Raw genomic sequence first — 13,708 nt, 5'->3', positions numbered from 1 at the left:
CAACATGGTGAAACTCCGTCTGTACTAAAAATACAAAAATAGGCGGGCATGCTGGCAGGCACTTGTAATCCCAACTACTCAGGAGGCTGAGACAGAAGAATCACTTGAACCTGGTGGGTGGAGGTTGCAGTGAGCCAAGATTGCACCTCTGCACTCCAGCCTGGGTGACACAGAGGCTCTGTCTCAAAAAAAAAAAAAGGAATATAAACACATTAAAACTTACTAAAAAGAAAGCTCATTCTCAAAATCTGTGCCCACTCTTAACTTTGGAATGGACTAAATGATTTTTCTTATTTTCACTAACTTTGTTTCTTTTGTCAGAAAACGATTGAAGTTTGGTGGGTGGGTCGAGGGAGGTGGTCAGAATATATTGTTTTCTTTAAAATTCCTTTTCATTACATAAGTCACACCTGGATAATTTTTTCTTGTAAAAAGTGAGAACATAGATATGACTAAAATATTTTTGTCTAGCTCAGCCCACGGCCAGGATGCAGAGGTTGCAGTGACCCGAGATCTCATCACTGCACTCCAGCCTGGGCAACAGAGGGAGACTTCATCTCAAAAAAATAAAAAGTTATATCTTAACTCCACAGAATAATACCCTAAAGTCAGAAAAATAAACAATTAGCTAGCATAAATATTGAGCCCCACATAAAAACACAAGTACAAATAGAGAATTCTGTTTTAACATTAGTTTATAAGAAAAAGACCTAGAGATTGGTTCCAAATGCCCCTCAATGATAGACTGGATAAAGTAAATATGGCACATATACACCATGGAATACTATGCAGCCATAAAAAAACCATTAGTTCATGTCCTTTGCAGGGACGTGGATGAAGCTGGAAACCATCATTCTCAAAAAACTAACCTGGGAACAGAAAACCAAACACTGCATTTTCTCACTCATAAATGGGAGTTAAACAATGGGAACACATGGACACAGGGACACCAGGGCCTGTTGTGGGCTGGGGATCTAGGGGAGAGATAGTATTAGGAGAAATTCCTAATGCAGATCCAGATTGATGGGTGCAGCAGAACACCACGGCACATGTATACCTATGTAATGAAACTACACGTTCTGCACATGTATCCCAGAACTTAAGCTATAATAAAAAAAAGAAAGAAAAAGACCTACAGGTTGGTTATTGCAGACTCAAAACATAATAAAACTCCTAGCATTTTGAAAGGACAATCATTCTTATCTTTAAAATAAGATTCTTTTTAAAAATCAGGCATTACATCAAATATCTTTTTGAAAGAAAATACTAAATTGTATAAAATTTGTAAAATATAGAGAATTAGTAGTTTAGATATGGCACTTATTTGATGACTTAATATCCTCTTTGTATATGTTTTGTCTCTTTGATTAAAAAACACAATGCCAAGTAAAAGAAAACTCTTTTGCTTCCCTCGGGTCATATTCTCTAGTTTTTACAAAGCACTCATTACAGATCATAGGATTTTAGCCTGAAAAGGTGCTATGATGAGTCACTGCAATAGTAGTGCTTCTTTATTTTGTTGTCTTCTTGAGTAAGGATCTTGCCCTGTGGAATTGATGTTGCTTGTTGTAATGCTGATTGTCTAGGAGAGTGACTATATTTTAGTTAAGAATATTCATTTCCAATATTCTTGCTGGAATATCTGAGATTGGGGGCAGGAAAAAGAAGGGCATTCTATGCATTAGATACATGCTTTCCTATGCTAAATTTCCATCTCTCTGAAAGATGATTATTTCTTTGAAACTTGTCAAAAGCCACAGGTTTTTATTTAAAAATAAATCCCCAAACAAGAACATTTAGAATTTCTTTATCCACCAGCTACCTGAAAATACCTTCCTAAGTTTGGGATATCTTCTTTTTGTGATTTTAGATACACAAGTACTGATTACAAAGGGAACAAGGAAGCGTAGCTTCTGAGAGAGAAATTGATTTTTCTTTTCTAACAGAAGATGAACATTACATTCATTTATCATGACCTTGGCTGATCATAAGACATAGGTGATCATAAACCTGGCCCTCTTTCTGTTTTTTTTTTTTTTCTAAAATTAAAGTAACCACTCATATAAACATGGTGTTTCAGAATATGACATCTTGAGTGAGAAGAAAGAAGCTAAATCAATGACCCAAATGTATATTTTTAAGAACATCAAACTGTGGTTTCATTTTAATTTCACTATCTCTACCCTGATGTCCATTATAGCACATGAGAAGGAGATTCAAGGTCTTGACTCTATTACTGGCTTTATTCAGCAGTGCCAGATCATTATAGGTGTTTATAGTTACTAGTGTGTGCTCCTAATAGAGTGGCTTATTGTAATTTCTCCCTTCCAATTTTCCTTCCCCAAGGAAATACCTGTATCTCAGATCTGTCTAATTAACCAATATTTGAAGGATGGAAAATTATGAGCAATCCCTATGCTCATCATTGATGGGATTTAAAAAGCTCAGTAAAGTTTCTATGTACATTTTCTTGTTTACATGATGAAGCAAAATGGATCAAACAAGCAAAGATTTGTATCAACAGAGATGGTGCCTTTGTACAATATAACACATACTGTGTATCAAAGAAATATTGTGCCACTTCTTCCAAGCTGACATTGGAATGACATTGTAATCCTGACCATCTGTCTTCCTCCTCTAGATGTTGATGAATGTGCGACAGTGAATGGAGGCTGCCAGCAGCGCTGTATTAACACTCTGGGCAGCTTCCACTGTGAATGTGATACGGGATAGAGACTGCATGCTGACGAACGCACCTGCATAAGTGAGTAAATATTAGAACCAGCTTGAAGCTGTTTTCAATGAAAATCGACCTGCCTATGTAGGGGCAGGAAGGAAAGGTTTTTCTATTGTAAAAACATCTATAGAAGCTAACAGTTTTCAGTACAATTCTATCCTTTAGGTTTTTTTTTTTTTAAGATATTTTGCTATTAAAAGACTAGAAGACAAAAAATGGGGAAGGAGATATAGAAATTAACATTCACAAGCAAACCTTGAATCCCCAAATATGTGACTATTTCTATAGCATATAATTTCTGCCATATACAGTTGAGTATAAATCTGTTAGTTGTTGCTTCTATACAAGCACAGTATAGAACTAGAATAAAGTGAAGATGCTGAGCCCTTATAATTACCAGCAACAATGTCACTCATTTCAGAGTAGATAGAACTGGACTCAGAACCAGATTTATAATTAGAATTCAAGCCCCAGAAAAATTATAGCAGATTATATGCCAAGGATATTGGGACTGTTCAAGCACAGTGAAAACCACACACATGAAATCTGAAATTCTGTATGTTCATGAAAACTTCTTGGATACTATTTGATGGTAGTAGGATTATTATTTTTTGTCTTCTCTGTATGTTTCTGAATTTTCTAAATTTCTTAAAATGAGCCTATGTGACTTTCATAAGCAGAAAAAACATTAAACCTTAAAAATGCTGTTTCCTGTATGACTTGTAAATGTTCCTTGTTGTTGTAACTGAAGTCATTTACATACAGGTCATTTTTCATTGAATGATGATCCTCAGATCACATACAAATGCATTCCAACTTCATTCCCAGGTCCATTTTGAAAATATTTATATTTAAAAAGTAGCACTTTGTACGGCACAATTTAATTGCTGGCTTTTCTTTTACAGGGTTTGTTAACTAGTTCATCACTTGACCCTTGAAAAAATTTTGATGCCTTTTCCACTTGTGTACACTGAAATTTTGGTTTCAAAAGATGGTCTTAAGAATTTCAGCTGACACAGCTTACATTTACAGCAGTCTTGTTAAAGAGAGCCCAAGAACAACCTGAGCACTTTGTATTGAAACATAAATAATGTGTAAGATTAGGGACAGTAACTACTTGCTTATTTGTTCTGAAAGAAAGGGTTTATTGCAGATAATTAACTTTCACATTAGCTGTATTCTGGGCTATCTTGTTAAAAAGGGTATTTTTTAACTTTATTTTTGAAGTATCAACTTTTATTTTAGATTTAAGGGGCACATGTGCAGGTTTGTTACATGGGAATATTGTGGGATGCTGAGGTTTGGGGTGCAATTGATTCCATCACTCAGGCAGTGAGCATAGTACTCAATATGTAGTTTTTCAACCCTTCCTCTCAACAAGTAGTCCCCCAGGTCTATTGTTTCCATCTTTATGTCCAAGTGCATTCAATATTCAGCTCCCACTTATAAGTGAAAAATACATGTATTTGGTTCTCTGTTTCTGTATTAATCACTTAGGATAATGGCCTCCAACTATATCCATGTTGCTGCAAACAACATGGTTTTGTTATTTTTCATGGCTGCATAGTACTCCATAGTGTTTATGTACCACATTTTCTTAATCCAGTACACCACTGATGGGCGCCTAGTTTGATTTCATGTCTTTGCTATTGTTAGTAGCGCCATGATGAATATTCGAGTGAACATATCTTTTTGGTTGGGGAATTTAGCTTCCTTTGGGTGTATACCCAGTAATGGGATTGCTGGGTTTAATGGTAGTTCTATTTTTAGTTATTTGAGAGCTCTCCAAACTGCTCTCCACTAATAGTGGTATTTCTTAAAAAAAAAAAAAAAAAAAAAAAAAACACATTGAATTATCTTACTTTCCCTTTGAGATTTTTATCCAGCAGAAAGCTGAATATGGTATTTGGTGTTTAATAAGAGATTATAGTAGATGGAAGTTTATTGTGATTCCATGGTAGAGTCACAGAAAAGAAGGTAAAGTTATGAAATCTTGTGATTTTTGCCACATTAGAGTACTTGAAATTAAGTGCCTCCATTTCTTTTCTCCTCCTTTCCTTCTTTTCTTTTCCCTATTCTATTTATTAGTCAGAGGATGAGATAGTATGACTTTTTGAGTTCGAGCCTCTGGTGCTTTTTATACTTTCTCTTAATCAAAACTACAATAAAGTAAACTCCCCATGCCCAGACACTTACAGACCTTCAGATGACTTCATTTCAAAAGGCTCTCCTTTCCCAGGGTGTGCTCTTGTTGTGGTGTGTGTGCAGTGCTGACTAGTCAGACTCTGTCAGAACAATCCAACAGTGCAGAGTAGTATAAGGGAAGGAGTCTGTGGCAGCTGGCTAAGGTGGCAGGAAGTATGAGTGCACAGGGCATGGGGCTCACCATACAAGTAGCTTGGACTGCTGGTACAATGGATTCCCAGTATTTGTTGGACTGTTGATAGAATGAGATCCTAATAAATCTGGGATCTTGGTTTAGTGGACCTCAGTTTGAACCTATGGATTTGTATGCAAATTTTTGGAATGTGTCATTGCTTTGGAGGTAAAGTCCTTTCTTCAGATTCTTTAAAATGTCTATGGTACCCCCAAAATGCCCCACATATATTTTTGTTAATGATGTCACCTCCTAAGAAGTATATAGGAGAAGGATCTCATAACATTGTTATTTCATGATACTGTCTCACCATACTGTCATATTGTCTGATGCTGTGCAGGGAATGCTTCTCTCAAGAGCTTCCTTTATAAGGGGATTCAAGGCTAGGAGCCTCAGTCCCTGTCCTTGAGAAGCACAGCTCCTGAGTCACTGTCATCTCTCCTGAAATACAGCATCAGGAAAACCAGCCTGGGGGGATGCCTTCCATGTGAGGAGCATCATTGCAAGTGAAAGTCGCTGCACTTGTTGATGGAAAGTGCAGACACAGCATGGGGAAGCATACAAGAGTGGAATTGTTGTCACATTTGCTTCGCTACTGGTGTTCTCTCTTAACATGTATATTAGGAAATAATTTTTAGATTTTAAAATTTCCCTTTATGTGGAGACCAACAGTATAAAAGATGGAAAATATATTTTAGCCATCATCAAAAAGACAGAGAAATTTATGTTCAGATTAGTGAACTCTGAATCTCATCTATGTGGTCTGGGGACTGTGGCACAATAAAATTCAAGTTGGCATGTGACCTTAAGCAAGTCATTTAATCTCTCTGCACCCTGGCTTCCTCCTGTGCAAAACATAAATTGGACAAATGGGCTTAAAACTACTTCATCACTAAGGTGTTGCAATTTTACTGAGTTTCTAAAATTACTAGTTCATTATAAATCATCTGCTAATTTTATTACTATAAATTCTACTGAATCATGCATAACTATTTTATAGAGCTCTAATATTATTTTTAAATTTGTGGAAATAACAGATTCTGTAGAATGCAAACATAAAAGCAGTGTGAGCATTTTGTGATCTAGTTTAATAATAATGAATAACTTCCATGTTTTTTTGAAAAAAAATACTTTGGTGCTTTTGTGACTATACTGTTTTCCATATTATAGAATAATATCTAGAAGGGAACCAAGAATTATGATAGCCCAATTTCCTATCTTAGAGATAGAAAATCTGAGGGAGAAAGATCAAGTAAGTAAATTACTGTGAGAAAGAAAAATGTAGTCTTCAGGAAAACCTGACTAATCTCACTCCTGATCCTATGACCTCAAGAAACTTTTGTTCAATTTTTTTTTTTTTAAGAGAGTCTCTCTTTCTCTCTCTGTTACCCAAGTTGGAGTGCAATGGTGCGATCTTTGCTCACTGCAACCTCCCTTTCCTGGGCTCAAGTGGTTCTCCTGCCTCAGCCTCCTCAGCATGTGGGACTGCAGATATGCAGCACTATGCCTGGCTAATTTTTTTGTATTTTTAGTAGAGATGAGGTTTCACCATATTCACCAGGCTGGTCTTAGACTCCTGGCCTCAAGGGATCTGCCTGTCTTGTGTGTTCACTATGTTTGAAAAAACTAAGATAAACCATGAAGGCACTGCTAAAAGAAATTCTTACATTACATTTTAGTAAACACAGATAAGGGTTAAAACAATGTATTTTTATGACATCTATTGAAGAAATAAATCTACTTTTTATCATTATTGTCAGTGCAATCTTATTACTTCTCTCCTACCTTTCTGAGATGCTCCAACAAAACCTCGGTTCTCTGAGTAAGCCATGCCCTCTTCGGCTTCTGCACTTTGCTTTACTCTTAACATAGAAATTATCTCACCCCCAAGTCTCTGTCTATCAAAACTACGCTTACTATATTCCATGTCATATGACCTGTAAAGCCTTCTCTGGTTACAACAACCAAAGGCATTCTCTCTTATCTGAAACATCAAGCAATTTTATTTGTGTTGGTTTAATAACACTTCATAATATGTAGACTTATAAATGTATAATTGGGCTTCAGACTAAATGAAAGACACTGATGACCCTTTAATTGTCAACTTCAAGTGGAATCTTTTTCATTCGCTTCTCGATAGCTGTTAACCACTAGTTTTTCTAAATTCTCCTTTTGAGTTCATGACAGTGCAATTTTCACTTTTCAATTGCTGCTTCTCTGTACTTTCACTCCAGTTACCAGGATTCTGACTTGGAGCTATCATCTGTGTCTCTCCTCTGTTCTCCTGTATTCACCGTTCCTCTAGTCTATCTCCATTTTGCTCTTCTATTTTTATACATAAGTAAATACTTGGAAAATACTTAGCATATTCCCATGCATACTGTATTACTTAAATATAATCTGTTTGAATATAAAACATAAAAGGACTTCACCCAGATGGATTTGCTTGTTAGGGAAAACTCAAAGTTGTTCCAGTATTTCTAGCTTTTGGAACATTGCTGATATTCTCATTACAAAATATATTGTCTTTTGATAGCTGTCAACTGTTGATTTTTTCGTGGTTAAGAGGCAGGGGTTAGTAGATATAGCTAAATATAAGAAGTATTGATAATGTAGACTAAACTGCTTTTATTATTAGAGGCTATTTTTTTAAAATCCAGGGGCTATATGCCAAAATAATTTATTTTACCCATATTTTCAGTATTTAACTGTGTAATTTGCATTTTAAGTAACTTGTAAGGTTTGACTATAATTTAATATCCCTCACAAAATCTTTCTTGAATTTTTATTTTTAATAACAACCTTGTGAAACAGGCTCATTTCAGATCTCCATTCATAATCACGTTCTTCCCTTGATGTGTTTGCTGAAATTGGCCTTCCCAGAGGGATGAAATAATTAAATGATTCGAAGTTTTAATGCTTGCATAGTTCTCTCACTGTTCTTTCATGGCTTCAGTACATAGGTTTATTAACATCTGCATTCATAAATAAACAAATGGAATCTGATGTCTGCATAGCACTTCAGTCTATGATACAAGATTCTTTATTTCCAGTTGCAGAGAATGATCAGGATCCTTTTTTGTTCAATGGTCCCAGTTTAGGAGACCAATGTACTATCCATTGCACAACAAAACCCAGTGACCCCTTTCTAGTTTCACTAAGTGAAAAAAAAAAGAAGAAGAAAGATAACCAGAAAATATAATCTAAAGGTTTTAGATATTTTATTTGCGGTCAAGTGGGTGACATGCTGCTGTCAATGGTGATACTTTAATGATAATTAAGCAGAAGTTGGGTGGCAAGGATAGGGTAGATGTACAAACAAGAGCTTGATTAAAATAAAGATGTCCTTACTAAAACTTTGAGCTTGAATAAATTTTCTTATATCAGAGTTTTATGAGTTTTACATGTTAAAATAATGCTAATTAAAAAAAAAAGATTGAGAAAACTATTAGATGTGGTGGTCTTCACACAATGGGTTCTTTTGTTTTTGATCTCAGTGTTCTGATCACTGATGTCTAAGTTTTATTTGATAAGAGGAAGGATTCTTTCCAGGGAATGCAAAGAGATTGCCCTCAGATAGGATATGAAAGAGGTTAAAGACTTTCATTGTAACTACCTTTCAATTAGTTTCATTATTTATGAAGACAAATTAGAAACAGAATTCATTTTAGATGACAGCTGATGTCTGAATAGGGCCATGTCAGGTTAAAAAAATTGTTTAGTTTGTCAGATTGATGGCATCTCTCCATCATTATCAGATTCATCACCCTCTCAAGATTAAGCACTTTGTGTGGTAGATGATAAATTTAATTCCCAAAAGTTGAATTTAAGGAACGCTTTTTTTCTGCCCGTCTTATCCTCAATCTTTGGCCTTAGGGAAAATCATCAGCTTAAGTTTTTCATCCAGAGCCTTGAATGTTAACCTAGTTCGGTAACTTTTTACGACTACTTGAGTTTCATGAACACATTAAGATATCGTCCCTTTTTTTCTATAGTTTTTGTACAGTTTGCAGACTCATGAGGGTAAGATTGACCATTTTAGATAAAGACAGATGTGGGTGAAGGGGAGAAGAAAAGAAAGCACACTGCCATGTGTGTACCTACGCAACTGTCTTGCATGCTCTGCTCATGTACCCCAAAACCTATAATCCAATAAAAAATTAAAAAAATAAAATAAAATAAAATACAACTACCTCCAAATTAAAAAAAAAAAAAAAAAAAAAAGACAGACTGAGGTTTGAATCTGACTATGTCACGTAAGAGTTGTGTGATCTTGGCCCAGTTACTCAGTGTCACTGATTTTCAGAGTCCATATCACCTTTAGCTCTGTGTCTATGTAAATATTTATGTCTACTAAAATCAGGATAATTATTCACAAAAATTAGTATTGTACATTGTGCAAGAGCACATATCTTATAAAGAAGAATATATGTAACATACTATAATGGTCACTCATAGGGAATGGGGAAGATTGGAAGTGGGCTCTAGAATTAAAAGTGAACAAATATGAGTTCTTAAAAGAACTGGAGAGTGATGAGGAATGTCTTTGCAGTATGATGAACTCCATCTTCTGTATTGGAGAGTACAACAAAACAGAATAGTCAAATGTTTGCATAGTGGTCTCCACAGTGGGTAATTGCCTTTTTGGCCTTCTTTCTCTTTACATGGAAAGTATCTTTACGTATCTTCCTTCAGAATAAATTTTAAGATATTTTTCTAGTTTGTTTTAGAAAATATTTTGTATTAAATGATAAAACCCTCATAGTAAGCGCTATTTAATTTTGTTTTCTGTGTCTCCTAATTTCATAGTGCATTATAGAATACCTGCCATATAGCATAAACTTACATGTGAAGAGATACAGTGCTAACTGACACACAGTGAGTGCTCAATAAAAGGTGGCTTAGACTAATGATATATGTGTCTATTCCTACATTATTTTCTCACAACCTGAACACCCAGTCAGTACAGAGACACTGAGCATGAGAGATTCTTCATTGTGTGCCACTAGAAATCCAAGAGTTTGGCTTAAAATTATTCCTTTATGAAAATATACCAAGGAATTTAGGATTGAGAGAAAAATGATGCTACTCTAAAACAGTATATCTTGGGGAAAAGTACCCCCCACTGCAGCTTTCAGAGTAACAATGTTAACTTTACCATATGGTTTTTATTTATTTATTTTTAGTTTTTTTATTTTTTAATTTTCATGGTTACATAGTAGGTGTATGTATTTATGGGGTACATAAGATGTTTTAATACAGACATGCAATATGAAATAAGCACATCATGGAGAATGGGCATCCATCCTCTCAACCATTTATCCTTTGAGTTACAAACAATCCAATTATGCTCTTTAAATTGTTTAAACATGTGCTGTTATGTTAATATCAACTAGTCACCCTGTTGTGCTATCAAATACTAGGTCTTATTCATTCTTTCTGTACTACCCATTCCCAACTCCCCTCCTCAGCCCTGCTCTACCCTTCCCAGCCTCTGGTAACCATCCTTTTCCTCTCTATGTCTATGAGTTCAATTGTTTTGAGTTATAGATCCCACAGATAAGTGAGAACATGCAATGTTTGTCTTTCTGTGCCTGGTTTATTTCAGGTAACACTGTGGTCTCCAGTTCTATCCAAATTGTTGCAAACGACTGGATCTCATCCTTTTTATGGCTTACGAGCACTTCACAATGTATATGTATCACATTTTCTTTATCTATTCATCTGTTGATGGACATTTATGTTGCTTTCAAATCTTAGCTATTGTAAACAGGGCCGCAATAAATATAGGAGTGCAGCTATTTCTTTGGTATGCTGATTTCCTCTACTTTGGGTATACACTAGCAGAGGGATTGCTGGATCATATGGTAGTTCACTTTTTAGTGTTTTGAGGAACGTCCAAACTGTTCTCCATAATGGTAGTATGAATTTACACTTCCACCGTCAGTGCACAAGGGTTCCCTTTTCTCCATATCTTCACCAGCATTTGTACTGCCTGCTTTTGAATAAAAGCCATTTTAACTAGGGTGAGATGATTTCTCATTGTGGCTTTATCATTCCTCCGATGATCAAGTTTGCCATGTATTTTGTATATATACAAGCTGTTCGACTGTGAGCCAATGACATAACTGCTTAATAGCTCAGTTTATTCGTATGTAAGGGGACAGTTGAGGAAAAGTAACAATACAAGTGAAATCTTTTTTTTTGTATTATTTATTTTTTATTTTTTATTGCATTTTAGGTTTTGCGGTACATGTGCAGAACATGCAAGACAGTTACATAGGTACACACATGGCAGCGTGTTTTGCTTCCTTTCTCCCCTTCACCCATATTTAGCATTTCTCCCCAGGCTATCCCTCCCCAGCTCCCCCACCCGCTGGCCCACCCCATTCCCCCCAATAGACCCCAGTGTTTAGTACTCCCTTCCCTGTGTCCATGTGTTCTCATTTTTCATCACCCGCCTATGAGTGAGAATATGCAGTATTTCATTTTCTGTTCTTGTGTCAGTTTGCTGAGAATGATGTTCTCCAGATTCATCCATCTCCCTACAAAGGACACAAACTCATCATTTCTGATTGCTGCATAATATTCCATGGTGTATATGTGCCACATTTTCCCAATCCAGTCTATCATCAATGGGCATTTGGGTTGATTCCAGGTCTTTGCTATTGTAAACAGTGCTGCAATGAACATTCATGTGCATGTGTCCTTATACTAGAACGATTTATAGTCCTTTGGATATATACCCAGTAATGGGATTGCTGGGTCAAATGGAATTTCTATTTCTAAGGCCTTGAGGAATCGCCACACTGTCTTCCACAAGGGTTGAACTAATTTACACTCCCACCAACAGTGTAAAAGTGTTCCTTTTTCTCCACAGCCTCTCCAGCATCTGTGGTCTCCAGATTTTTTAATGATCACCATTCTAACTGGCATGAGATGGTATCTCAATGTGGTTTTGATTTGCATCTCTCTGATGACCAGTGACGATGAGCATTTTTTCATATGATTGTTGGCCTCATGTATGTCTTCTTTCGTAAAGTGTCTGTTCATATCCTTTGCCCATTTTTGAATGGGCTTGTTTGTTTTTTTCCTGTAAATCTGTTTGAGTTCTTTGTAAATTCTGGATATCAGCCCTTTGTCAGATAGGTAAACTGAAAAACTTTTTCCCATTCTGTTGGTTGCCGATTCACTCTAGTGACTGTTTCTTTTGCCGTGCAGAAGCTGTGGAGTTTGATTAGGTCCCATTTGTCTATTTTGGCTTTTGGTGCGAATGCTTTTGGTGTTTTGTTCATGAAGTCGTTGCCTACTCCTATGTCCTGGATGGTTTTGCCTAGATTTTCTTCTAGGGTTTTTATGGTGTTAGGTCTTATGTTTAAGTCTTTAATCATCTGGAGTTAATTTTAGTGTAAGGTGTCAGGAAGGGGTCCAGTTTCTGCTTTCTGCACATGGCTAGCCAGTTTTCCCAACACCATTTATTAAACAGGGAATCCTTTCCTCATTGCTTGTTTTTGTCAGGTTTATCAAAGATTGTATGGTTGTAGATATGCTGTGTTGCCTCTGATGCCTCTGTTTTGTTCCACTGGTCTATATCTCTGTTTTGGTACCAGTACCATGCTGTTTTGAATACTCCAGCCTTGTAGTATAGTTTGAAATCCGGTAGTGTGATGCCCCCCGCTGTGTTCTTTTTGCTTAGAATTGACTTGGCTATGCTGGCTCTCTTTTGGTTCCATATGAAGTTCATGGTGGTTTTTTCCAGGTCTGTGAAGAAAGTCAGTGGTAGCTTGATGGGGATAGCATTGACTCTGTAAATTACTTTGGGCAGTATAGCCATTTTCACGATATTAATTCTTCCCTACCATGAACATGGAATGTTTCTCCATCTGTTTGTGTCCTCTCTGATTTCGTTGAGCAGTGGTTTGTAGTTTTCCTCGAAGAGGTCCCTTACGTTCCTTGTGAGTTGTATTCCTAGGTATTTTATTCTTTTTGTAGCAATTGTGAATGGTAGTTCGTTATTGATTTGGATTTCTCTAAGTCTGTTAATGGTGTATAGGAATGCTTGTGATTTTTGCACCTTGATTTTATATCCTGAGACTTTGCTGAATTTGCTTATCAGTTTCAAGAGTTTTTGGGCTGAGGCAATGGGGTCTTCTAGGTATACTATCGTGTCATCTGCAAATAGAGACAATTTGGCTTCCACCTTTCCTATTTGAATACCCTTTATTTCTTTTTCTTGCCAGATTGCTCTAGCTAGAACTTCCAGTACTATATTGAATAGAAGTGGTGACAGAGAGCATCCTTGTCTAGTGCCAGATTTCAAAGGAAATGCTCCCAGTTTTTGCCCATTCTATGATATTGGCTGTTGGTTTGTTGTAAATAGCTTCTATTACTTTCAGATACGTTCCATCGATACCAAGTTTATTGAGGGTTTTTAGCATAAAGGGCTGTTGGATTTTGTCGAATGCCTTCTCCGTGTCAATTGAGATAATCCTGTGGTTTTTGTTTTTGGTTCTGTTTATGTGGTGAATTACGTTTATAGACTTGCGTATGTTTAACCAGCCTTGCATCCCCGGGATGAATCCTACTTGATCATG

At 36.2% G+C, this 13,708-nt stretch overlaps 1 protein-coding gene across 13 annotated transcripts in view; it reads left to right on the top strand.

Annotated features, from left to right (window-relative positions):
* LOC103788721 (uncharacterized) overlaps positions 1-13,708 on the top strand; it is a 682,665-nt gene that overhangs the window by 481,316 nt on the left and 187,641 nt on the right. For all 13 annotated transcript variants that reach the window (XR_013528873.1, XR_013528871.1, XR_013528864.1 and 10 more), the window contains one exon: positions 2,642-2,764. The gene's annotated coding sequence lies outside the window, so the exon portion shown is untranslated. The remainder of the gene's footprint in view (positions 1-2,641; positions 2,765-13,708) is intronic.

The sequence above is a fragment of the Callithrix jacchus genome, chromosome 17 (genome assembly GCF_049354715.1).
Source record: "Callithrix jacchus isolate 240 chromosome 17, calJac240_pri, whole genome shotgun sequence".
Taxonomy (NCBI): Eukaryota; Metazoa; Chordata; class Mammalia; order Primates; family Cebidae; genus Callithrix; species Callithrix jacchus.
This window is presented reverse-complemented; position numbering and strand designations above follow the sequence as displayed.